The 10,646-nt window shown below is 37.6% G+C and overlaps 1 protein-coding gene across 2 annotated transcripts in view; it reads right to left on the bottom strand.

The window, feature by feature from the left end:
* Positions 1–10,410, bottom strand: part of LOC129765172 (membrane-associated guanylate kinase, WW and PDZ domain-containing protein 1) — a 50,355-nt gene extending 39,945 nt beyond the window's left edge. Inside the window, exons 1-2 of one of the 2 annotated variants that reach the window (XM_055765098.1) lie at positions 10,215–10,410; positions 9,204–9,514 (exon numbers count right to left, since the gene is read on the bottom strand). The gene's annotated coding sequence lies outside the window, so the exon portion shown is untranslated. The remainder of the gene's footprint in view (positions 1–9,203; positions 9,515–10,214) is intronic. The other variant, XM_055765097.1, reaches the window with a different exon arrangement.
* Positions 10,411–10,646: the final 236 nt, after the last annotated feature.

Genomic DNA, 10,646 nt, shown 5'->3' on the forward strand with positions numbered 1-10,646 from the left:
GTGTAGGCATGTTTTTGAGTTGTTTCATCGTTTTATTCATCAATTCATTCTCAGTTTTCGCGACAAAATTGTTGAAGTAGATCTTACGCTTCAGGTTTGCCCAGAAATTCTAGATGGGACGCAGCTAGGGGACATTGGGCGGGTTCGCCGACTTGGGTACCTCATCGATATTCAACCGCTCCATCCCCTCTAACGAGTAGTGGTCCGAGACCATATCCGGCCAGAACACCGCGTCTTCGCCCTCATGGTATTTATTGATGAACGACTCAACTTCCGGCAGGCACTTCGTGCTATAAATTTCCCCGTTCACAGACAATGCGGAGCCAAAGAAGAGCGGCTTCGGCATCACGGTTAGAGTTCGACTGATAGAGCTGTCAAATTTTTTCTGCTGACTCATGGGTTACTATGATTGATGCTGCATGGGTAGTTTCGTCAGTGCATGTGAAGGTAAACCCATGAAAAATCGACAATTTTTATCCATTTTTTCAATGCGAACGTTATCTCCTCCTGTTTTCTGGGATTCGGCAACGCAATCAGGCAACAATGTTATGTTACAAGTTTTACGAACTTGACTGGCTAAAAAGTAATGTTCGATTAGAATTCGATAAATTTGACCGAATGTAAAGACTCTCCTCACTGTTCAATACGTCGTGGACCGTGAGTTTCTGCCATATAATGGTACAGTGAAGGAGAAGAATTGTTGTGCGACATATGCGTGAACAGGAAACGTAAGCATTAATCAATTTGCACAATATCTATTTATTGACCAACAAACAAATGCTGGTCATGGTATAGCCATGGGCCGCAAAAAAGATAATAAAGAAGAGTAAGCCCAAGACACGACCGCATTGTTAAGGTAAGACTACCAAATCATAACCGGTGAGAAACCAAACATTATAGAAATTCAAGAATGAAACTCTTTAGTTCATAGTGTGGCCCGGGACGATTACATTTTTGTTCCTTCACCGCCATAGAATCAATAATTCATATGTGTGATTCAGTGTAACATTTAGAAAATGAACAAATTTTATCAATTTTCTCATGTGTTCTCCTTTAACATTTTGTATTAAGATCGCTTGTGCATCGTCAATCATGAGTTTTCAAACAAGATTTGACAGCGCCATCAGTTGAACTGCGGAAGTGATGGCGAGAACAACTGAAGCAACTGCGCTTCATGGTTTGTGCGTAATGAGAGCTCCATCCCGTTGCGAAGAAAGTGGACGTCGTCAAGTACTTCGAATCCGCCGGATACGCCCGTTCCGCATCATTTTGAAGCTACAACTTTTAGAATATTTTACGTACATATTTTTATCTAGGTGTGTGTAGGTGTAGTGGGCAACAATATCGGGAAGAAATGAATCAATTTTTCTTTGTTTTTTCAAGAATATTCTGGATTAACAATTTTTTTTGATAACCATCTAAACAGAAAATCCAATTATCTTTATCAACCAACTTTTATTTGGTTCCAAGAACGTTCCTTTAGGATCTTCCCACACAGAAATATTTCAGTTTGAATGAAAAATTACCCCTTCGTCTTTGATGATGAATAATTCAATAAAAAACCATCACACCGCAAATCGAAAGGCAGTTTTAAAAACTGCTATAATTCTGCCCAAGGATAATTTGTTACTTTGACAAAAAAGATTTCTGCAAAACTCGAGAACCAAGCATGCTAACGGAGACAAATTCAACATATCTAAGTTTTAGGGGGCAAGAAATATTTTTATGGTGATTCAACACTCCTCCTCCTCTTCATTTGGTTGCCATACAAATGAAACATAAATTTCTGCATAACTCAAGAACTAAGCAAGCAAATGGAAACAACTTTGGCATTTGGAGGTTTTAGGGGTCAAGAAATGTTTTGGCCCCCATGTGGCCAGCCTCGACAATATATCCTTCTATGTACTGCAACAACGCAACTTGATTCGCAATTGTTCGAACCGTATACTTGACCTCATTTTCTCAAATAACGCATTTGTGAACAACGGTACCGTATCCGTTGCTCGGGAACCGATTGTTCCCATTGATCGCTGTCATCCTACCTTATTTTATTCTGTGGAATGAAAACCACCTGTCCTCTATGAAGAAGCTTATTACTTTGAAAGACTCGATTTCCACCGAGCTGATTACGACGCTTTGAACCAATTACTTTCACAGGTAGATTGGTCTGAAGTTTTCCAATCCTCTGATGTTGATAGTGCCACCAACTCCTTCAACCGCATTCTTATGAGTTGCATAACGCGGGCAGTGCCACGTAGCAGACCCCCAAGAAATTCTGCATGGTCTAACGGTCGCCTTCGAACACTACGCAGAAGGCGTTCCAAATTTTCGAAACTATTCTGCCGCCTAAGATGCCTATCCTTAAACGCCAATTCGATGAGGCCAGACGAATATATCGCGGATACAATCGCTTTCTCTACAAACGCTACGTTAAAAGGAGACAGGACGATCTCCGAAGGAATCCCAAACGGTTCTGGCACTTCGTAAATTCTAAACGCGAAGAGTATGAGCTGCCAACCTCTATGCATTTTGGAGATCGTAGATCGTATTCCTACTGAGGACGAAAGGGTAACGGCGATCAATGGAGTCCCTATAGATGCTATTGATTTCAACGTTTTCGAAATTACCGGAGAGATGGTGGACCCTGCAATAGATAAGCTCAAGCCCACGGGCCGGATAAGATTCCCTCTTGCGTTTTCAAGAAATGCAGAACTTGGATGATTCGACCTCTTCAAGCTATTTACAACCGCTCTCTCCAACACCAAAAACTTCCGACAGTCTGGAAATCCTCTTATGTGATTCCTATTCTCAAGAAGGGTGACAAAACTGTCATCTCTAATTACCGTGGAATAACATCTTTGTCGGTGGGATCAAAATGCCTTGAATTCATTGTGAATGCTGTATTGTTCAGTACATGCAAGAGCTACATTGACCATTTCCAACACGGATTTTACCCAAAGCGATCAGTTGAGAGCAATCTCTGTGATTTCATAACGACTTGCGTCGGTGCGTTGGACGACGGAGTACAGGTGAATACACGGAAATCAAAGCTGTTTTCGACACCGTTAATCACGAAATACTACTGGTTAAACTATTTCGACTTGGAGTATCGGAGAGAATGTGCAACTGGCTTCATTCGTATCTACACAACAGGCAACTTTGCGTCAAAACTGGATGCTGTGAGTCTTCGTATTCCTCGCCACGTTCTGCTGTAACTTTGGCTCTTGCCTAAACTTTGGCTTCATCAATTATTAAAAGTTCCGAGCTGCCCTATGTCGTTTGATCAAATGCATAGAATTCAAGATTGTGATCATCGTACCGTTGCTTTGTCGATTTAAATGTTAAACCCGTTTTATGCCAAGCGTTCGAAAAATCGAACAGCAACTTCGATAAATTTTCATGGATTTGGAAAGCAACCATATGGTAGTTTTTTGGCATCAAATGATAGCTTAGTCTATCAGCTGGCACCTTCTATCAATTTCTTTCAAGCTGGTATCACTTTATTGGGCATAAAATCGGTTTAAAGCAACTATGTGCGGAAAGTACATAACCTCACATAATCTAACAAAAAACAAAACCTTACAAAATTTGAAAATATGTAAACTTTTCTACACCATTACTTTGATTAAAGATCAGACATCGTGATATAGGAAAAAATCCATTGGATTGAATCTTCTACAGGAAAAAAATGTAGATTTTGGCCAATGTTTTTGTTTGGCGCTTTTTTGTTTTTTTTTGTCATTTTCCGGAAAACGGAAAAAATAATTCTTGAAAATTGGGGTTTCTGTGAGGCCAATAATCAAAATTACACCAATGGCGTTTGTTAGAAAAATAATTTTTACAGCTTGGTCGTTAATGGGTTAATTTTGTTTTTGTTATAATCAATCGACAGTTGCCGAAAAAATCGAATCCGTACGTGTGGCAACACTGGACCCCATTTTTCTCGCCGAAACTTTGTAAATGAATCAAATATTGAAAAATCCTTTTGACACCACTACGTACAATTTCAATAATTTTGGTCTAAGAACAATTGACCTTGGCATATGTCTGATTTTTTTACGTTGATATTTTCATTGCTCAATAAAAGCTAAAATAATTAAATAAAAGTAAAGTACGCGGGAAGAGTTTACTTTGCGTCACTTATCGTTATTTAGGGAAGAAGGCGGTCCAAAATCCGCATTTTTAGCGTTACGTGATTTGTGTACTACGTTTTTTTTTCTGAAACACCGGGTTTTCCCAAAAGTGCGAGATTACCGAACGTTTTTCGTTCGTAGTTATTCGTACCAAAACAAAAGAAAAAGAAAATTTTTGGATAACATGATGAACGATTAGTATGAAAAGCACATTTGTTCTAAACATATGATATTACTAATACAGGTCGGACTCGATTATATGTGATTCGATTATGTACAATTTTGGACTCGATTATATAGTTTGGAAAAAAATATTTTTTTTAATATTACAAATATGACTCATTTCAAGAAGAAATGTAAGCTTTCAAAGTTAAGGTGAAGTTTAAGTGGCTATTACTTGTACAGTGGGGTAAAAATCGTGATTTTTGAAGATTTTGCTTGAATTTTCACTAGGAATTGTTTATATCGATATTGCAGCCAAATTAAGAAAGATAGAAGTTGGGTGTCAAAGAACAAATTGTAGAGCGGTTAAAGAGCTTCAATTTAATTGATAGAAACAATCTAGTTTAATATAAATTTTTAGCATAAAATTAATGATGACACATTAAAAATTATTAACTTTTAAGTTTCTCACTTCCAATATGTTATTAAAATCCACTAATTTAGTTGTTCCCCTACTAAATCCTGTACTAATTTTTTTCACCTTTCAAATGTAAGCATCAGAATCGTCTTCCGTAGCGAACTTTTTAATGTAGTGCCAGTTTGAGGCAACAGAGTCCGAAACAACAACAAAATCTATAACTCTGTCATCGTTGAAATTCGAACATATACGTAGGAGGATTTTTTCATCAACTATGGTCGTCTATCACCTCCTGAGAGAATCTGGATAAATTTATTTTTTTCATGTGAGAACGGTGTCTGACTTTAAGGGGATGAATCAAAAATCAAATTCCTCTTTTATTTTCAAAAAACGAAAAATACATGCAAAAAAAAACAAATAACAAATTTTTTTTGACTCGATTATACACAGTGAAAAGAAATAAAAAACTGTATATAATCGAGTACGCGCTATATCCAGATTGCTCTAGTGCCTGTCAATTGTGTGGTTAGCGTCTCACATTATCATGCCGGGTGTTCGGCTTCGATTCCCGTTCTGGCCGGAGGATTTTTCGTCAGAGAAATTTCCTTCGACTTGCACTCTGGTCACGCGTATTCTAGAGCTTGCCCCTCGGAATACATTCAAGGCGTGTTTCTTGGCTTAAAAAATCTCAACTGAGTATTAGTAAATGACGCTAGTTATTGCATACGTTGAGACGGCAAAAGTTCCACAGGGAACATTAAAGCCATTCAAAAAAAAAAAGATATGTAGTAACAAGAGACGAAACAAACAAGAGAGACCGATGGATTTTTATCATCGAACGATGTTTCAACGCAGCTAGGGCAACGTTATTCTACGGTGTCGTGAGCTGTGCCCACAACTCATGGTCGGCATGTACGCGAAGGTAGGGGGCGAACGACTGCGATTCCTACGACACAATCGACAGAAGCAGCATGAGAACGAATAAATTCATCTGCGAGAAGCTATCAAAAGCAATTCCTTAACAGCCTTTGTTATTGCCAGGCTAAAACGCATTGCATTGTAATGGAAATCGATAGTGTAATTGCCTCGGAAATTCCAGATTCGTCTACTGATCAACTATTCATCCGTATTCTTAAATATGATCGAGACAGAATAACTCAAGATATCGCATTGTTCATTCTTCAATCCGTACGACTCAAGTCGAATCAAGTTGTGAAAATGTGATAATGCACGACAACTTGACATAGATGGCATTGAGCTTCGTGTTCCATTTCTGTAAAAATAGGAACGAATTTCCGGGTGGAATAAATACGCTTTTAGATAAAAAAAAAATATTGATGGAAAATAAGCTATACTTGTTCAAATATGTTTTGTATGTAACACATATTTTCTATATTTTCTGCAAGTGGGTATAAATCGTGTACGAAAATTGTGTCTGATAAAGTTTTTATATTATGAATTAAGTTTTAGTGGAAATGTTGTTAGAAAAAAAAAAAAAAAGGTGAAGTTAGGGTCAGGACTATGTCATCTAAGTATTCAATCTAACCAGTATCTTCTAATCCGATAGAAGGAAAATTGCTCCACAACTTTTTCATCAAGGTAAGGTTGCCACAGATCAATTAAATTTGAGTGGAACAGATTTCAGAATGCGAAAGTCGATTTCGCTCGAATCGTGGAATCCGATCGGCTTTCAGACCAAAAAGCTGAGCAAAACATTCAATGTTCATATTAATGTTGAGTTCCGCTGTTCGGCGAAAAGCAGTAAATACAAATAAAAGTCCGTGAATAAGGGAAGCAATATGGTTGTCGATGTGACTACTTCTAGATTGAATGACAACGACGAAATGATGCGCCAACAAATTTGCCAGTATATCAGCACCAATGAAGTTGGCTGTCATATCTTCGGTCTCACAATTCATGAACGGGACCCAACAGTCACGAATTTGGGTGTCCATTCAGAAAACCTATTTTTCACTGACGAGACCGTTGTTCAAATTGATATGGATTGCCTTCATTTCATTTTCTACTTTAAAAATATATTACTTTCTTTCACTTTACATTCTACTTATTACCATTATTACCATTATTACCATACTTATTTACATTATAACACTTTCAATCAAACACATCAGTTACGTAAATCAAATACATTGAAAAAAGATGGTTTGAATGTTTTTATTTTTTCTATTGTTGTCGGCGGTCATCGTCTAGTCTAAAGCGCTCAAATTTTCTGTATATCATAGCTGTTATCGCCATGTCTTCCTTTGATCTTCATCAACGAATGGATCAAAAACGTAAAATCATTCAAACATACTTACACTATATTAGTTATTGTTCATTCAATCACCAAAATATTAACTAGAAATAATTTATTTGGCAGAACAACGTTTGCCGGGTCAGCTAGTAGTATATAGAATGAATGATACAACAAAGATTTTTATTTTAAATTCTGGAGATTTTTTTTCAATCTACTATCCTGCCGTACTACGCCTAGTTGTCCCATGTTCTAAAATCAGCATCTGAGAAAAACGCAATCAATGTTTTCTAGCATATTTGTCTACCAGAAGTTTGAGGCATTTCAGCTTAGCAATACTCCGAGTTTTTTATAAACAGTAAACTATTGTTTAATGAAATGTGAAGAGTTTCGCTCAGTTGAATCAATCAAGCTTGTTTACGGTTCAAAAATACATGGTGGTACAGTTAGGTCTAGAATAACGACATAGGACAATTGAACTTGATGTTGTTTTTTGAAATACTGGGAACAAACAAACAAGTTTTTTGGCGTTTTTCCGAAAGATTATGAAAGATTATTTCCGATAATTATGCATAAAAACATCGTTTTATGTAGAACATTTACACAACATAAATCTCATTGTTATTAGGCATTCGCTAACAAGGTGTATATTTTTTTGTTAAACTTTTTTTATTTGTTTGGGAATTAGTTCCTTCTTCCAATCCAGAAATGAGTGCATTAGCCCTGCTGAAAGCATGCAATAAAATTCTTGTACTTGAACCAATTCATTCATTATGGATTTACAAAAAAAACACATGGCTGAACAGTTAGGGGTTGTGGGGGTAAATTGGTCATAGGGGGCAAAGTGGTCACCTGCTTGTTTGGTAGTATAACTATTGACTACAGATACCGCATTGATAGTCACCTTATGTTCGAGAATTTTCATGACTTTTGAGACACCATGTACTTCAGTAGAGCTGTCGAATGTCAAAATATAAATAAAAACAGAAATCGTTCTCTCGGTAGCCATTCGGCCGATGTTTTGTGCACATCGTAATTAAGGATTTTCTCGTGATATTTATTTTTTTCGACCTGCTAATCTTCGACAAATCATCAGTTTTGATGACTGTTCACATATTCTAGGTGAGGTGAAGAGATATTTTGTTCAATTTCAGTGATTAATTCGCATAGGAATTACTTTTATGTTTGGGGGCAAAGTGGTCAGTGGTGAATAAGGACTTGCAATGTTATGTTTGCTAAAGCTGATATACCTCATCACATTCTGTTCTTGAATGGGTCCCTTCTGTGGTTTTGATCCTGGGAAAATATGCCACACCAACTAAACCAAGCCTCATTATGTGAAACATTATGGGGCTCTTACTACGTTTTTGTATGTATGAGAAAATCTCAATTACGACTCTAGGTTAATAGCTCAAGCTTGTTTCATAGATGTACCTACTATTTCAAAAATGATTTAAACAAATTCGGACGAAAAACCCATAAATCTATACCATTTAGCATGATATGTGTTGATGACCACTTTGCCCCCAATAGGTGACCATTTTACCTCCACGCCAAAAAATGTTCGATTTTTCAAAAAATGAAAAATATACTTTTCTGAATTTTTATAGTGAAAACCGTGTGCTATCTTGAATAACAATAAGTTGAACTACAATATTCTTCCAAAAACGGTGATTGAAGTGGTATGTGGGCGCAGGAAATGGGCATATTCCTTAGGGTGACCACTATGCCCCCAATTCCCCTATGCCTAGAATATCAACATGGGACAATTGAGCTTGATGTTGGTTTTTTGAAAAGCTGGGAACACACAATAAGTTTTTCTTGTGTTTTTTGGAAGATTATGTATAAAAACATTGTTTTATGAATAAAAGTGAAAATTGTCAAAAAGTAACATGGGACAACTATGCGTAGAACGACAATATCCTCATTGCAAACGTTCGAAAATGTTCGCTCATAGAAAAGCACTAGAGCATGAGCCAATCAAAAATAAAAATTCTTGATGAACATGAAAACCGGCGCTCGGCGATGCAGCGAGCATGAAATTGCATAACAAACATATTTTGTCGCTGCTCCCGATCTATGAATACCAAGGAATTGAATGTGGTATTTTTGTGTATTTCTCCTCTCTCGTGTATGTACCCTACCACTTGTTGTCACCCTCTTCTCTTCAACATGTTTTATGTTTTGTCGTGGCTACACCCACACATATATACAGAACAGCATTACATTCACTCACTTCCACCTGTCCGTTTGCCATGATGCAGTGTTGTGATGCGAAGGCAACATCCGTTTTCACCTCAGCCGCCGAGGGTGCATTATTAAAAGCCCGTAACCTGCCGGTTTCTTGCACTGTCCAGCGTCGCACCACTTTTTTGTTTTGTATTTTTCACTCGTATCCTTGAATAGAACACAACCACTTTTGCCACACCACTGCGAAACAACTTCCACTGAACATTCTTTCCGATAGAGGAGAGGTGATCTCGATTTCTTAACTGTTATGCTGTGATGCTTCTTGGCGAATGAGCTCGGAGCGTGGAAACGAACAATCTGAAATGATGTTGGCGCGCGCGCCTGTGTTTGTGAATACATCAGATGACGGTTGTAATTTGAGGAGCGCACTTTGCTTTGCTTGCTTGTGTTACAAGCGGGTATTCGTTCGTTAGTTTGTATTAATGTTTTTGGGATAAAGCTTCAACCTCGAAGAAATTCCTATGCTCCTTTGGCAATCGGAGGCAACGGAATTCACCAATTCAAACAGCAAAAAAATATGTTAGCTTCAATGTAATCTAATAATTCAATATTCTACCTTCGCTCTTAGCGGTCCATTTATATCTTGGCATGATCTGGATAAACGCACCATGCTTCAGTGCACTCTTGTGTACACATCCTTATCTGAATACGTATATACAAATCATCCCACAGCCCTTATTCAAAGCTAACCCGAAAAGCATAACCAACATAATGCTAACCGCCTCATAGCGCCAAAATAGCACATCTTTGTCGAAAGTATTCAGGATGAATGCCTTATTTATCCGTCAAACCTTTTGATGACTATATACAACAGTAGTAGAAGCAAGTGGTAGCGGGGTTGAGAGCAGAGACATCGTCGTATCGTCGACTGAGTGCTGCTCCAGCGGTGTATTTGCGACAGCGACGGTTCGTCGAAGAGAATGTATGTAAACGTATGCGAATGAATAAAAAAAAACAACAAAACCAATTTCTTGCGATCGTGTCACTTAAAACCTACTTTCTCTCCTTTAGAACGCATTAAATTCACAGCAAATCTTCCAAATCTCGATTTCACGCACTTCAGTACACTATTTAGAGATACTTTCCGGCGCGAAAAAATAATTTCAGTAGCGGAATATCTGAAAAATAAACCGAGCGATAATTCAGCCGACTTTTCGTTTCAAACAAAAACTCAAAATTGACGACGACCCGTTGGACGCGATATGATTTGTGTATGTATGACGGACTCAGGTATGATGAAGAGAGAAAGAAAACAAGAGCTGGAATTTCAAAATAATTGAGCGGTGCCGTCGGAGTTCCATAGGGTAAATATGTGTTGTGAAGGCAAATAGGAAATATTAAAAGTTATTCTTCTTTATCTCTGCATTTTATATTAAATATCGTTTGGATATACAGTAGAACCCCGATTATCCGTGGAATAGTCTGGCTA

This window comes from Toxorhynchites rutilus, chromosome 2, assembly GCF_029784135.1.
Source record: "Toxorhynchites rutilus septentrionalis strain SRP chromosome 2, ASM2978413v1, whole genome shotgun sequence".
Taxonomy (NCBI): domain Eukaryota; kingdom Metazoa; phylum Arthropoda; class Insecta; order Diptera; family Culicidae; genus Toxorhynchites; species Toxorhynchites rutilus.